We start from the raw sequence: 13,455 nt of genomic DNA on the forward strand, positions 1-13,455 counted from the left end.
GCCTGCAGTCTGTTTTAGACCCCGAGTGTTAAAGGGTGTTTACCCATCTCCCCCCTCTCCTCCAGGACAAAGGATGGGGAGTCCTAGTGGAAAGCTTTGTTGGGTGAAAATCAGCAAATTCCTCCCCAGATTTGCTGGCACTGGGTAGAGTAGAGGGTTTCCCTTAGGGCATCTGTGAAGGTTTTCTTGCCCCTGTTATCAGAATCAGATAACCCATTTGGTGTTGAGGAGAGAGAATTCTCCTGGGGAAGGGCTGGGACCATCTGGGAGGTGACCAGGGTCTGAGCAGGACTTTGAAGTGCAAAATGCTGGGCTTCTGGACTTTTGGAGCTTCCTCTGTAGCTGCTGGGCTGCAGGCCTTTCTCCCACACACGTGGGTGTGGGTGTGTGTGTGTGTGTGTGTGTGTGTGTTACACGACTACAAGGGGACGGGGTGTTCCTGTAGGTTCCCACGTTCCCACAACACTGTTGTGTACCGGATGCACTGCTTGGCTGAGTCCTGGCCGTGGGCCAACAGGTGGAAAATTTCTCTTTCTTAATCTGTCACTCTTTCAAGTAGATGAAAATAAATAAATGTTATTTAAAAACTGTATTTCCAGAATTCAACTGTCTGGCACATGGTAGAAATGAAATAAATTACAGTCAAAGTTTTCTTTAACCACACATGCATGCATGCACACACAAGAATAAGTGCTATCAAACTGAAAATCTAAAATCAAGAGTCTGTATCCGTGTCAATTTCCTGGTTATGCTGTGCTAAATTTCTTCAAGATGTTACCACTGGGGGAAATGGGTAAAGGGGACATCCCCATCATTTCTTAGAACTGCATATGAATCTACAATTATCTCAACATAAAAACTTTTTTTTTTTTTTTTTTTTTTTGCAGAAAGAGAGGTCTTCCATCCACTGGTTCACTCCCCAAATGGCCGCAACAGCCAGCACTAGGTCAGGCTGAAGCTGGGAGCCAGGAGCTTCCGGTCTCCCACTTGAGCGCTGGGGCTCAAGCACGTGGGCCATCCTCTGCTGCTTTCCCAGACCATTAGCAGGGAGCTGGGTCAGAAGTGGGGCAGCTGGGGCAAGGACGGCACCTTCTGCCAGCATCACCGGTGGCAGCTTAGCCTTCTATGCCACAGCACCAGCCCCAGACTTGGATTTTTTCTAAGATTATTTATTTATTTGAAAGTCAGAGTTACACAGAGGGGAGAGAGCTACACCCTTTTCTGCTCCATTAACCCATGTCTTTATGCCAACATATTACCATAGCTTTAAAATAAGTCTTGAAATTATGGAGCTTAAGTTCCCCATTGTTCCTTTTCAAAGTGGTTTTGAGTGTACTTGGTCCTTTGCTTTTCTACATAAATTTTAGAATCAGCCTTATTTTTAAAAAATATTTATTTATTTATTTGAAGGGAAGGGTTAGAGAGAGACTTGAACCAGTACCCATACGAGACGCCACACTGCAAGTGGCAGCTTTACCCGCTATGTCACAGCGCCAGCCCCAGCTTACATTTCTTTTAAAGATGCATTATTTGTGTATGTGAAAGGCAGACTAAGACCCAGAGAGAGAGCTAGAGGGGGAGAGAGAGAGAAAGAGTCCACCAGCTGGTTCACTCCCCAAATGGCCACAACAGCCAGAGGTGGGCCAGGGACTCCATTTGGGTTTCCCACAGGTATTAGGAACCCAAGCACTTGAGCCACCATCTCCTGCCTTCCAAGTGCACTAGCAAGAAGCTGGATTGGAAGCCGGGTAGCTGATACTTGAACCAGGCATTCCAATATGGGATGCAGGCATCCCAAGAGAGGGAGGGGGAGGGAAGGGAGAGGGGGAAGGGGAAGGAACCTTCCATCTGCTGGTTACTCCTCAAATGGCCACAAGAACCATGTCTGGGTCGGGCCATTTCTAGGAGCCAGGAACTTCATCCTGGTTTCCCACGTGGAAAATGACTTGGGCCAGGCTTAACCCGCTGAGGCACAAGGCCTGCCCAGCACAGCTTACGTCCCATCAGGGGAGAAGGAAAACAGGCAACCCACAAAATACAGACATTACAGAGCCTATCAGAAAGAGGTGCTGTGGAAGAAACAAACAAAACTGGAACTGAAGAAGAAGAACAGGAAATCCTGAATCGGAAGCAGACTGATAGTAGGTAGCAGCAAGTTGAGAGTGGTCTAAGGGAGCCTCCTCCCACGGGACAGCCTGGGGCCAAGGTAAGGAGGTGGGGCCTGGTAAGCATTTGAGGGGAGCTCTCTGGGCTGAGAGCACTAAAGGAGACCCAGTGGGTATGGCTGGGGGTGGGGGCAGTGGCTGGGGCTTGGGGATGGGGAAGGGGGTGCAGCTTTTACCCTGGGTGAAAGGGAACCACTGCAGGGTTGTGTGCGCCAGCATCCTACTTCAGCGCCAGTTCAAGTCCCAGCTGAACCTCTTCCAACCCAGCTCTCTGCCATGGCCTGGGAAAGCAGTAGAAGGTGGCCCAAGCCTTTGGATCCCTGCACCCATCGGGGAGACCTGGAAGAAGCTCCTGGCTTTGGATCCGCCCAGCTCTGGCAGTTGTGGCCTTTTGGAGTGAACCAGCAGACCTCTCTGTCTCTCCTTCTCACTGTCTGTAACTCTACCTCTCAAATAAATAAAATCTTAAAAAAAAAAATGACATGGCCGGCGCCGCGGCTCACTAGGCTAATCCTCCGCCTAGCGGCGCCGGCACACCGGGTTCTAGTCCCGGTCGGGGCGCCGGATTCTGTCCCGGTTGCCCCTCTTCCAGGCCAGCCCTCTGCTGTGGCCAGGGAGTGCAGTGGAGGATGGCCCAGGTGCTTGGGCCCTGCACCCCATGGGAGACCAGGAAAAGCACCTGGCTCCTGGCTCCTGCCATCGGATCAGCGCGGTGCGCCGGCCGCAGCGCGCCTGCCGCGGCGGCCATTGGAGGGTGAACCAACGGCAAAGGAAGACCTTTCTCTCTGTCTCTCTCTCTCACTGTCCACTCTGCCTGTCAAAAAAAAAAAAAAAAAATGACATGAAGAAGTGATGTGAGGAGCCATTAGTAAATGGCTGACAGCAGTGGGAACAGTTCCAGTGCTGTTCACTCTGCTAAGGGTCCCAGGTATCCTTGTGCTGTGGCCTGGGACAAACCCTGTCACCTCTCTTAGCCTCAGTGTTTTATTATCTGTGAAACCAGGAAGATGTTGCCTGGCTCCTTCCCCCACTGGGATGTCGCAGAAGATAAAGCGCCTTGTAGAGTGCCAGAAAGCACACACGTTATTACTGTTCCTTTACCATGAGCTATCAGTAATGTATGCTAAACTCCTGGTACTTGTGTTTATTTGAGAGGCGAGGTTGGGGACAGAAATGGTGCTGTTGGGACAATCTCACATGTGTCTCCCAGCACGCGCGTGTATGAGACTTTCAGGGGTATACACCTAGGAGTGGAACTGCAGGACCTTAGGTGTATGGGACACTTTCAGTTAGAAAGAGAGGAGAAGGAGGGGGAGGGGGAGGGGGAGGGGAAGGAGAGGGGGGAGGGGGAGGGGATGGGGAGGGGAAGGGGAACGGGAGGGGGAGGAGGAAGGGGAAGGGGAGGGGGAGAAGGAGGAGGGGGGAGGAGGAGGGAGAGGGGGAGAGAGAGGGGGAGAGAGAGGGGGAGAGAGAGAGAGAGAGAGAAAGAGAGAGAATCCTTTCGTCTGCTGTTTCACTCCCCAAATGGCCACATTTGGGACTGGGCCAGGCTGAGACCAGGGCCTCTATCTGGGTCTCCCACACGGGTGAAGGGACCTAAGCAGTTGGGCCATCTTTCCCTAATTTCCCAGGCACACTAGCAGGGAGCTGGATGAGAAGTGGAGCAGCCAGGACTCAGTACTGCACCCACAGTGGATGCAGAGTTGCAGTTGGCTGCTGAACTCACTGCACCACAATGCCAACCTTGTGAGTTCAGTTTTACTAGATGATGCCACACGGTTTCCAAAGTGGTTCCATCAATCTACCCGCTCATCTGCAAGAGGGCGCTTGTTTGGCCCCAGTTCCGTTACAAAGTAAGAGTGTTGGAGGGTTGGACTTCTGAGGTATCTTTTGCTTCTGCTGCTCTAGGGACCTGTGAACACCGAACCTTGGATGAGCAGCCCTGGGGATAGGTGTACTTGAGGGAGCGAGCACCTGCGTAATTGGGGAGGAGAGGAAACACAACCCATGCTTGCAGCAGGGCCTCCAAACATCTAAACTCTTTTTATTAAAAAAAAAAAGATTTATTTATTTGAAACTCAGAGTTATGCAGAGGGGGAAGGAGAGGCAGAGGCAGAGAGAGGTTTTCCATCTTCTGGTTCACTCTCCAATTGGCTGTGACAGCCGGAGCTGCGCCAATCCAAAGCCAGGAGCCAGGAGCTTCTGGGTCTCCCACGCAGGTGCAGGGGCCCAAGGACCTGGGCCATCTTCTACTGCTTTCTCAGGCCACAGCAGAGAGCTGGATTGGAAGTGAAGCAGCAGGGACTCGAACCAGCACCCATATGGGATGCCGGCTCTGCAGGTGGCGGCTTTATCCGCTATGCCACAGCACCAGCCCCATAAATTTTTTTTTTTAGATTGTATTTATTCGAAAGACAGAGAATGATATCTTCCATCTGCTGGTTAACTCACCAGATGCTGGCAATATCCAGGGCTGGGCTGGGCCAAGTCCAGGAGGTGGGAACTCAGTCAGGCGCACTTGGGTCCTCACTTGCTGTTTCTGGGGGCGCACAACAGCAGGCAGCTGGAGTCAGGGCAGAGCTGGGCTCAAACGCAGGGATTCTGATACGGGACGAGAGCGTCCCGAGTGCATCTTGACTGCAGCACCAAATGCCCACCCAAGTTATTTTTTAAATTAATTAATTTGAAAGGGCCAAGGGAAAGACAGAGATAGTGAACCCACTGATTCACTCCCCCAAATGGTAACAGCAGCCAGGTCTGAGCGAGGGTAAAGCCGAGAGCCCCGAACTCCATCCTGGTCTCCCACATAGGGGGCAAGCACTTGAGCCATCTTCTGCTGCCTTCCCGGGTGCATTAGCAGGGAGCTGAAACTGAAGTAGAGCAGCTGGGTCTCAAACCCCAGCTCTGATATGGGATGCTGGTGTCACAAACGGTGGCTAACTTCACTGTGCCACAACGCTGCTGTGCCATCCCCCCCGCCACCCCCCCCCCCCCCGCCAAATTCTTAAGATCGATGTCATGGGGTAGAGACTTCAGCCTTGACAGAGTCTGGTACCATGACCTCTGCTCCTGCCTGCCCTTGAGAGAATTCTGAAACACTGAACATGATGAAAGAGAGGCAAGAAGCAAAAATGACGAACTCATCCAGAGACGAGGCTAAATGTGTCACAAGTAAAAGTCAAGGGTATGTGATCCCCCGTGGAGGGCTGCACAGGTTTCTCCTGAATGAGGAGGGGGTTTGTGAGCACCAGGGTCAGTGGGGACGAGCAGTGGTAGTGTTTCAGAGGGCAGGAGAATGGAGTGGGGGTAGATTCTGGGGGTGGGGCAGCCTGGAGCCCATTGGTCCACCCAAAGGATCTTTGTGTGCTGTGTCCCCTAGGCGGGTAACTGCTGTCCAAGGAGCCGCTCTGGCTGACCCTCGGCTTCCCAGCGGGGTGGCCTTCCCGGGGGGTGGCCTCTGTAAGTCCCGGCTGTAATGTGACTGGGAAAGCAGTGGAAGATGGCCAAAGTATCAGAGCCCCTGCCACCCACGCGAGAGACCTGAGTGGAGTTCTAGGCTCCTGGCTACCACCTGGCCCAGCCCTGGCCCTTGTGGCCAGTTTGGGGAGTGAACCAGCAGATGGGATCAGTCTCTCTGGGGAAGGAACCAGTGTGTCTCTCTGTCTTTGTGTACCTTTGTTTTTAAGTAAATAAATAAGTCATTTTTAAAAATTGCATTAAAACGTTAGAGCGGACCCCAGCACACCGCTGCCGGAGCCCCTAGCCTCCAGCTGCTCAAGAAAAGAGGTGGATTGAGGAGGCTCACGTAGCCCCTTCTGTCCTCCTCCCTCCTCCCTCCACCCTCCCCCTACAGCTGCTTCCTTCCATTCACAGTGCAATCTGGTGTTTATTCAATCACACATGCGGTGAGTGCCAAATATATGCCCGGTCCCATGCTAGGCACTAGGGACGCCAAGATAAACAAGGCACACTCTCATCAGGTGAGGAAGACCTGAGGCCGGCCGGATGTTCTCTCCCACCTCCTCCCCTGGAGAGGGCGTAGGGGACAAGACAGGGGCTGGGGGTCGGAGATCATCATAAGGCTCACACGATGATGACTCTTAGCTCAAGTGCTTGCGGGGAGGAGTGTGTCAGGACCTGCACCGTCCACCTAGTAAATGCTCCATCGATATTAGCGCAAATGCATTAAAGTGTAGAGGGAAGTCGTTCGCAGTCTAAGGCCTCTGGAATTGAGGTAGGGTGCCCGGTGCCTGTAACACTCTGTACGCAGCAACATGGGCCTGTCCTCCAGCCCTGCCCAGAAGTGGGGGCAGGTGACTGAAATGGGACAAAGGAAAGGGTCTAGCTAGAGCTTTTCAATTTATCTGGCTATCTATTTACTTAAAAAAATTAAAGATTTATTTATTTCATTTGAAAATCAGAGTTACAGAGAAAGAGAGAGAGAGAGAGGTCTTTCATCCACTGGCTCACTCCCCAGATGGCCGCAACAGCCAGCACTGGGCCAGGTCAAAACCAGGAGCTTCTTCTAGGTCTCCAACTTGAGCGGCAGGGGCCCAAGCACTTGGACCATTTCTGCTCCTTTTCCCAGACCATTAGCAGGGAGCTGGATTGGAAGCAGAGCAGCCAGGACTTGAACCAGTGCCCATATGGGATGTGGCTTTATCACAACTATGCCACAATGCTGGCTCCTTTAATTTTATTTTTTAAAAGATTTATTTATTTTTTTGAAATTCAGAGCTACACAGAGAGAAGAGAGGTAGAGAGAGAGAGAGAGGACTTCCATCTGCTGCTCCACTCTCCAGTTGGCCACAACAGCCAGAGCTGGGCTCATCCTAAGCCAGGAGCCAGAAGAGCTTCTTCCAGGTCTCCCATGGGGGTGCAGGGGCCCAGGGACTTGGCCATTTTCTACTACTTTCCCAGGCCATAGCAGAGAGCTGGATTGGAAGTAGAGCAGCCAGGACTCAAACTGGTGCCCTCATGGGATGCTAGCACTGCAGGTGGCAGCTTTACCTGCTACACTGAAGTGCCAGCCCCTCCTTTATTTTTAATTTGAAAGGCAAAGCAACAAAAGGAAAGAGGGAGACACAGAGATCTTCCATATGCTGGTTCTCTCCCCAGATGGGTGCAATGGCCAGGGCTGAGCCAGGCCAAAGACAGGAGCCAGGAGCTTCATCTTTGTTTCCCTTGTGGGTAGTACTTGGACCATCTTCTGCTGCTTTCCCAGGTGTATTAGCAGGGAGCTGGATCAGAGGCAGGGCAGCTGGGACTCCAACAAGTACTCTGGTATGGGATGCCTTTGTGGTAAGCTACAGCTTAACCTGCTCTGCCACAATGTTGGCCTCAGGGTTTAGAGCTTTTTAAGTCAGAGAATGGAAGGGTGAGAAGATGGGTCCCAGATTCATGAGTCTGCAGCAGTAGAGCCAGCAGTGGGTGGTGCTGGTGGGGAATGGTAAGGGGGTCTTTCCTGGGGAAGCTGGGGTTGGGGATAGAGGCCTGGGATAGACTCACGGAGATAACTGGTAAGCTTCAGTGGTTGGCTCTGGGCCCTCTGGCTAGCACCTCTGCACCCTCGCGACAAGACACACTCTTGTCACCTAGCAGTGTCCAGATGGGGGACTTGCCAGGTGCTCTTCCAAGGGCTGGAGCCACAGCAATGAAGGAGACAGGAAGGATCCCTCTCTGCCCACATATGCAAGCACACTTGAGAAATAAATGGGTAGAAATGGAATTGCTGTGGCAAAGGATAATGCAATGCAAATTTTTGTTGACATTGCCCAGTTGACATGCAGAGTTTGTTCCAGTTTGTTTCCCCAGGGAAGCATCTTCCTACAGAGGAATAAATGTGGCACAGGTGAGTTTTCCTAAATACAATGTCCATGCTATTTCCAAAGGATGGACTTAAGGGGAGAGAGTGGAGTGCCATCATCAGGGGCCCTGGATTCAGGCATGGGTAGCAGGTTCAGCTCTCCTCTTACCGGCTGCATTGGGGCTGGGGAGAGGTTGACAGAGCTTGTGGTCCACAAGCGTTTTGCAACATAGTTCCGCTGTGAGTGTGACTGTGCGTGCTTGGCAGAGGCACAGCGGGCCCTGCACACTGGGCTGACCTGTCACCTGAGCTGGTCAGTGCATGATTCTGGCCTCCTTCCTGGAGCTAGACAGCTGCAGGTTCAGCAAGGAGCCAGAGAGACCTACAGGACGAAAGTGCCCGAGGGAGATTCAAGAGTGCAGGAGCAGAAAATGAATGTCCTGACTTTTCCAAAGACTGTCTGGTTTCAAATATTCTGCACCCGTCTGACTGGGTGCCCCAGTTTTTGGCTCGGACAATGCGACCCGTCTCACAAGTAGTGAGAAAGGGAGAGATGGCAGTTTATTGCTTGCCGGGTCTAACTAAGCATGCAGTGGGTAGAAAGAAGATACTCCAGAGGGGGCCCCTGGCTGTGCTAGAATCGCCCCCGGAATTTCCAGCTCTGCCTGGGGCCGCGCAGAGGCGAGCCAATGAGTGGAAGCGAGCAGCCAGGCACCCTCCTGGCCCCGCTCGCTTGCCCCGACCCCCGGCGCCCTTTCCCACCCAGGGGGTTCGGAGCTGGAAGCCTGGGCTATCAGCTGCGCTCCAGCCGGCTGCACGCGTTGGATCCAGGGACTGGAATGAGCCCCTGTGCGCTTAGGAAAGCCGGCTGCCACCGCCGTTTAAGAAGCGGGTCTGAGCAACCCGGCCAGGGGTGGCCGATTACATGCGGACGTCAGTGTCTCCCGTGGGAGAGAGCAAGCGGACGCCAGGTGCCGAATGCCTTGCAGCAGCCGAGCTAGCCGACAACCCCCCTTCCCCAGCCCCTCGTCAGAGCCGCGGTGGGCCCAGCCCTCAAAGCGATCAGGCCACGGCCCCCAGCCCCGTAGGGTCTCCTCCCAGCGTAGCCCCGCCCATCTCCCCACCCGAGGTCCCGCCCCTCCCTGCCCCAGCCCCGCCCGCTCCCGAGAGGCGGTGCCCACTAGCTGTCTGAGGCAGTCTGGGCAGCGAGACTACAAGTCCCAGCAGGCCTTGGGGCCCGCCCCCGGGGGCGGAGCCACGCCCGCAGCGAATTGGGAGGAGCCCTGGCGCTCAGGCTAGGGAACGCGTGTGACCAATCGCGGCGCCGCTCTCGTCGTGAGCCGATGGGGGCGGGGAGAAGCCCGCCTGGACCGGGACAAAAGCCGGATCCCGGGCGGCTGCAGGCGGCTGGAGCGCTCCGGGTAGTGGGGGTGAGTCGGTCCCTGTAGAGGGAGCGCCGCGCACCGACTTTCGCAGAGAGGTGAGTGCAGGCGGCTGTTTTCGCGGGCAAGACACCCCCCCACTCGCCCTGGGAGCTTCCTGCCTCCCCACCCGCGACCCGGAACCGCCTCCCCCGACGTCGACTTGGTGCTCGCGCGCCCTCCCTGCACCTGCTTGGAAGTTTCGAGGGTCCTAGCTTTAGGTTTGCCTTGGCCCGGACCCCGGCCTGTGGCCGCGTGTCGACCCTTCACCCCCACCCCCACGCTTCCACGTTCCGGTTCCCGGGAGTTTGCGCGGGGCTTGCTGCCATCCTTGCTTCTCCTGCCTCCGCCAAACTGGATTTGCTTGGTCCTGGCGCCCTCGCCTCCTCCCGGGGGCAGCTTTCGAGCCGCCTCTGGCTTTTGTGGGGCCTTCTTTTGCCCCCCCATCCGCGTCCCTCTACCGGACGGATGGAGAACGCAGTAGCGCCTCGCCCCGCTGCAGCCCCTCACAAGCCCGGTTCAGGCCCTTCCTGGTAGTTCTGGGGGAGGAATGGATCGAGATGCACGCTCCGAAGTGGAGGGAGCGGGCGCGGCGCGCCACGCTGGGCGGGCCGCTCCAGGGTGCCGAGGCCTCGCCTGGCCGCAAGGACTTGGCAGCAGGGTGGCGGCGCGGGCTGAGCCCTCGTCGCTCTGGGGGTGCCAGCCCCTAAGCGACAGATGGCCGGGGTTAACGCCTCCCTCCCCACCCCTGAGCCGGCCAGGTCCTGGGGGCTGAAGGATGCTGCCGCCGCCCTCGCCTGGAAGCTGGCGGAGGGCCAGCCCAGCGTCTGCTGCCCCCTCCAGCCTTGGCAGATACTGTGCACTACCAAGGCGCAGTTCGCCGTTGCGGGGGTCTCTGGAGGTCTGCCCGGGAAGAGGATGTTGGACCAGTAGCGGGGAGGAGTGCATAGGGCTGTCGGCCCACCCCTCCTCTCCATCCTGAAACTTTGAGCTCAGCCTCTTGGATTCCTGAGCTGTTGAGTGAGGGACAGCTGGTAGACCCCAGCTGGCCAGAATCTCAGCTTCTGCAGCAGCTTGCAGGGCCGTCATGGAAAGCAGCTCAGATGCTGGGGCAGCATCCAAGCCTCTGGGTGCTACAGCAGGGGGCACTCCCAGGATTCTTTAATCCGGGGAATACCAAAGACCCCAGCCTGGTAGATAATTAGCCTGAAAATGTGTGTGCTTTTTTGCTTCCCAGAGAGGGCCACCCCACCTAGCATCTCCACTGCTGTGTCCCAGAGGTCCCTTCTTGGGGGGCAGGCTCCTTGCCCTTTGCCCCCTCCTTTCTCCCCTCAGTGGCTGTTGAGAGAGAACTCAGTCCCATGACACTCACTCTGCAGGAAGACTCCATTCAGCTGCTAAGGTTGCTGAGAGGGGAGAGAGAGAGGAGAGGTGGATATTCCCTTAAATGGTTGACAGATTGACCTGTTGCCAGGTAACTGTTCCTGGGGCGAGCTCGGCCCTGAAAACCGCCTATCACCAGTTTCCCAGCACACCCTGCTGCTGGGCAGGCAGCTTAAGATGTTGGGGGGGGGTCTCCACACTCGGAGTCTCCGGGTCATGGGAGCAAATGTTAACTGGCGGTTGATTGGTCACCTGTGAGCCCCTTGGTGCCACACGCACAGCTGGTTCTGTGCACGTTTTCTGGGCTTTCCTTCAGGGTCTCAGCAGTCAGAGACTTCTGTGAGGTGATGAGCCAGCGCCCCCGGGAGATGTCAGGACTCACTGAAAGCCTGGCCGCTATGATTTGTCCCCGCTGAGTCCAGCCCCCCGGGTGTGTGAGCCGCTGAGTCTCCTCCTCGCCCGTTGTTGGTGTCGGCCCCGTCCTGTTCTGTAAGCCGAGGGTCCTGGTGGCAAGTTTCTTTGGGGAATTGGCAGATTGTGACCGTTTTGTGTCCTCCTCCTCTGTGTCTTCTCTCCCAAGCTCCTGCCGAAGACGCCGTGGAGGTGGGCTCTGGGAGCTGAGATGCGTCAGGGGCTCAGGAAAGTGGTGATTTGTCAAGGGCAAGGATCCCTTTTCCAAAGTGGGGTCTGTGTCTGCCCTGGGAGGTGCCAGCCTCCAGGTCTCCTGTAAGGGGGGCTTCCTGCGAGGGGCTGCCTCCACCTGGAGACGCCCTCTGAGCCGCCCAGGGTGGTCTGCGGGTGCCTCCTCCTCCCGGGCTCTTCTGCCCATTTGATTTCAGGACCAGTTTTTCTGCTCTGAGTCAAGAAGGTTGAGAAATGGAGCTGGAGTGGGTGGGGTGGAGGACTGTGGGGTAGTGGGGCTGGTTGGGGTGTCTCCTCCAGAAGCCCACACTGACAAGGACAGGGTCACAAGCCCTCCCAAAGGAAGGCCAGAGAAGGGACTGTCCCACCAAGCCCCTTCCGGCCGCCCTAGACACCAGCCTGAATACACGCATTGTGCTGTGTGGGAGACTAGCTGGGAGGCCCAGGGAGCCAGCCTGGCCAGGATTAGAACCTGCAGCCCTTGGCTGGCGCTGCGGTTCACTAGGCTAATCCTCTGCCTGCAGCGATGGTACCCGGGGTTCTAGTCCTAGTTGCTCCTCTTCCAGTCCAGCTCTCTGCTGTAGCCCGGGAAGGCAGTGGAGGATGGCCCAAGTGCTTGGGCCCTACACCCTCATGGGAGACCAGGAGAAAGCACCTGGCTCCTGGCTTTGGATTGGTGCAGCGCCAGCCATAGTGGCCATTTGGGGGGTGAACCAATGGAAAAAAGAAGACGTTTCTTTCTCTTTCTCTCTCTCTCACTGTCTAACTCTGCCTGTCCAAAAAAAAACAAACAAAAAAAAACAAACCTGGAGCCCCACCGGCCTGGGCACCCGAGGGGGATGCAGCATGGCTCTCCCTGGCTGGGGGTGGACGCCAGGCTTCCGCAGTGTGAAGCGGCCAGCTCCCCAGCCCCACCCTCTTTTGTGTAGACTTCACTTTTCCTCCCCCAGCAAATTCAACAGCCCTGGCCCTTTGTGGGAGAGGCAGGTGCTGCTTTTCCTGATCTGTCCAAGCTCTTGGCATGAGTGACTTGGTTTCCTTCTTCCCTTCCCCCTCCCCCTGTGGCTCTCCCCAGCTCATTACCCACCGGGCCCTGGGGTGGGGAGGACAGGGACAGGTGAGTCTATCAGGACAAGGTGGTGGGGAGGGGAGAAGAATTCCCACCACACACATCTCTGAAGCACAGGGGGCGCTGGGCCTGGTTCTTGGAGAAGTGGTCCTTTCTCTTGGGCTGAGGTGGGTTTTTCAGGGGACCCAGATATGAGAGGGTTTAGGCTCAGGTCTTGGGCTTCCTGGTTGAGTTCCCTCTGAGCTTGTAGTCCTCATCTGAGAGACAGGATTGTAACTATCAGGGTGTGTCCCAGGGATCACGGGAGACGGGTCTGTTTGGCTGAGGACTGAAGATGGATTCTTCCTCCCCCTCGGCACTGGCTCAGCTGGGAGGGCCCAGTACTGGGTGGTCCCTGCGGAGGCCTGCAGCTGATGACTCAGTGGGGCGGGGGGGGGGGGGGGGGAGGATGTCCTGAAGGTCATGGTTTCCACGCCCTGCGTCCGCTCTGTACTGGAGTGGGAGCTTAGTGTCCCGGGAGAAAAGAGCTTTGGGATGACTCTCCCTGAACCAGGCCTGCAGGCATGATCCTAAGGCTAAGTGACCTTGCTGACCTGGCCCTTGGTGTGTGTGTGTGTGTGTGCGCGCACGCGCGTGCACGCGTGTGATCACGTGTGTGCAGCTGAGTCTGGCGTGGGGGAGGAAACCTGTAGGGAGAGCGTGGCCGGCCTTGCTCAGTTCCAGCTGTGCTCCTTGCCGGCTGTGGAAGCCGAGGGCGTGTTCCTGCATCTGTGTGCCACCTCGGGTGGGACCAGCCCTCAGTGTGTGCCGGAGCACCAGGGTCCCAGTCTCCCTGCTGAGCTGCCTTTGACTGTGGGGTGAATGTGGTGCGGCTGCCCTGGTTTGCCTGGAGAGAGTAGACGCAGGCTTGAGGCCCAGGGCAGATGGTGTCTTCCTTCTGGTCCACCACCTCCTGTTCTGGGGAGAAGG

General features: G+C 56.1%; 1 protein-coding gene across 2 annotated transcripts in view; it reads left to right on the top strand.

Moving 5' to 3' along the window:
* Positions 1 to 9,263: 9,263 nt before the first annotated feature.
* Positions 9,264 to 13,455, top strand: part of ACLY (ATP citrate lyase) — a 47,092-nt gene continuing 42,900 nt past the window's right edge. For both annotated transcript variants that reach the window (XM_089317811.1, XM_089317812.1), the window contains exon 1: positions 9,264 to 9,451. The gene's annotated coding sequence lies outside the window, so the exon portion shown is untranslated. The remainder of the gene's footprint in view (positions 9,452 to 13,455) is intronic.

The sequence above is a fragment of the Oryctolagus cuniculus genome, chromosome 17 (assembly GCF_051225735.1).
Source record: "Oryctolagus cuniculus isolate XC-2025 breed Fujian yellow rabbit chromosome 17, ASM5122573v1, whole genome shotgun sequence".
Taxonomy (NCBI): Eukaryota; Metazoa; Chordata; class Mammalia; order Lagomorpha; family Leporidae; genus Oryctolagus; species Oryctolagus cuniculus.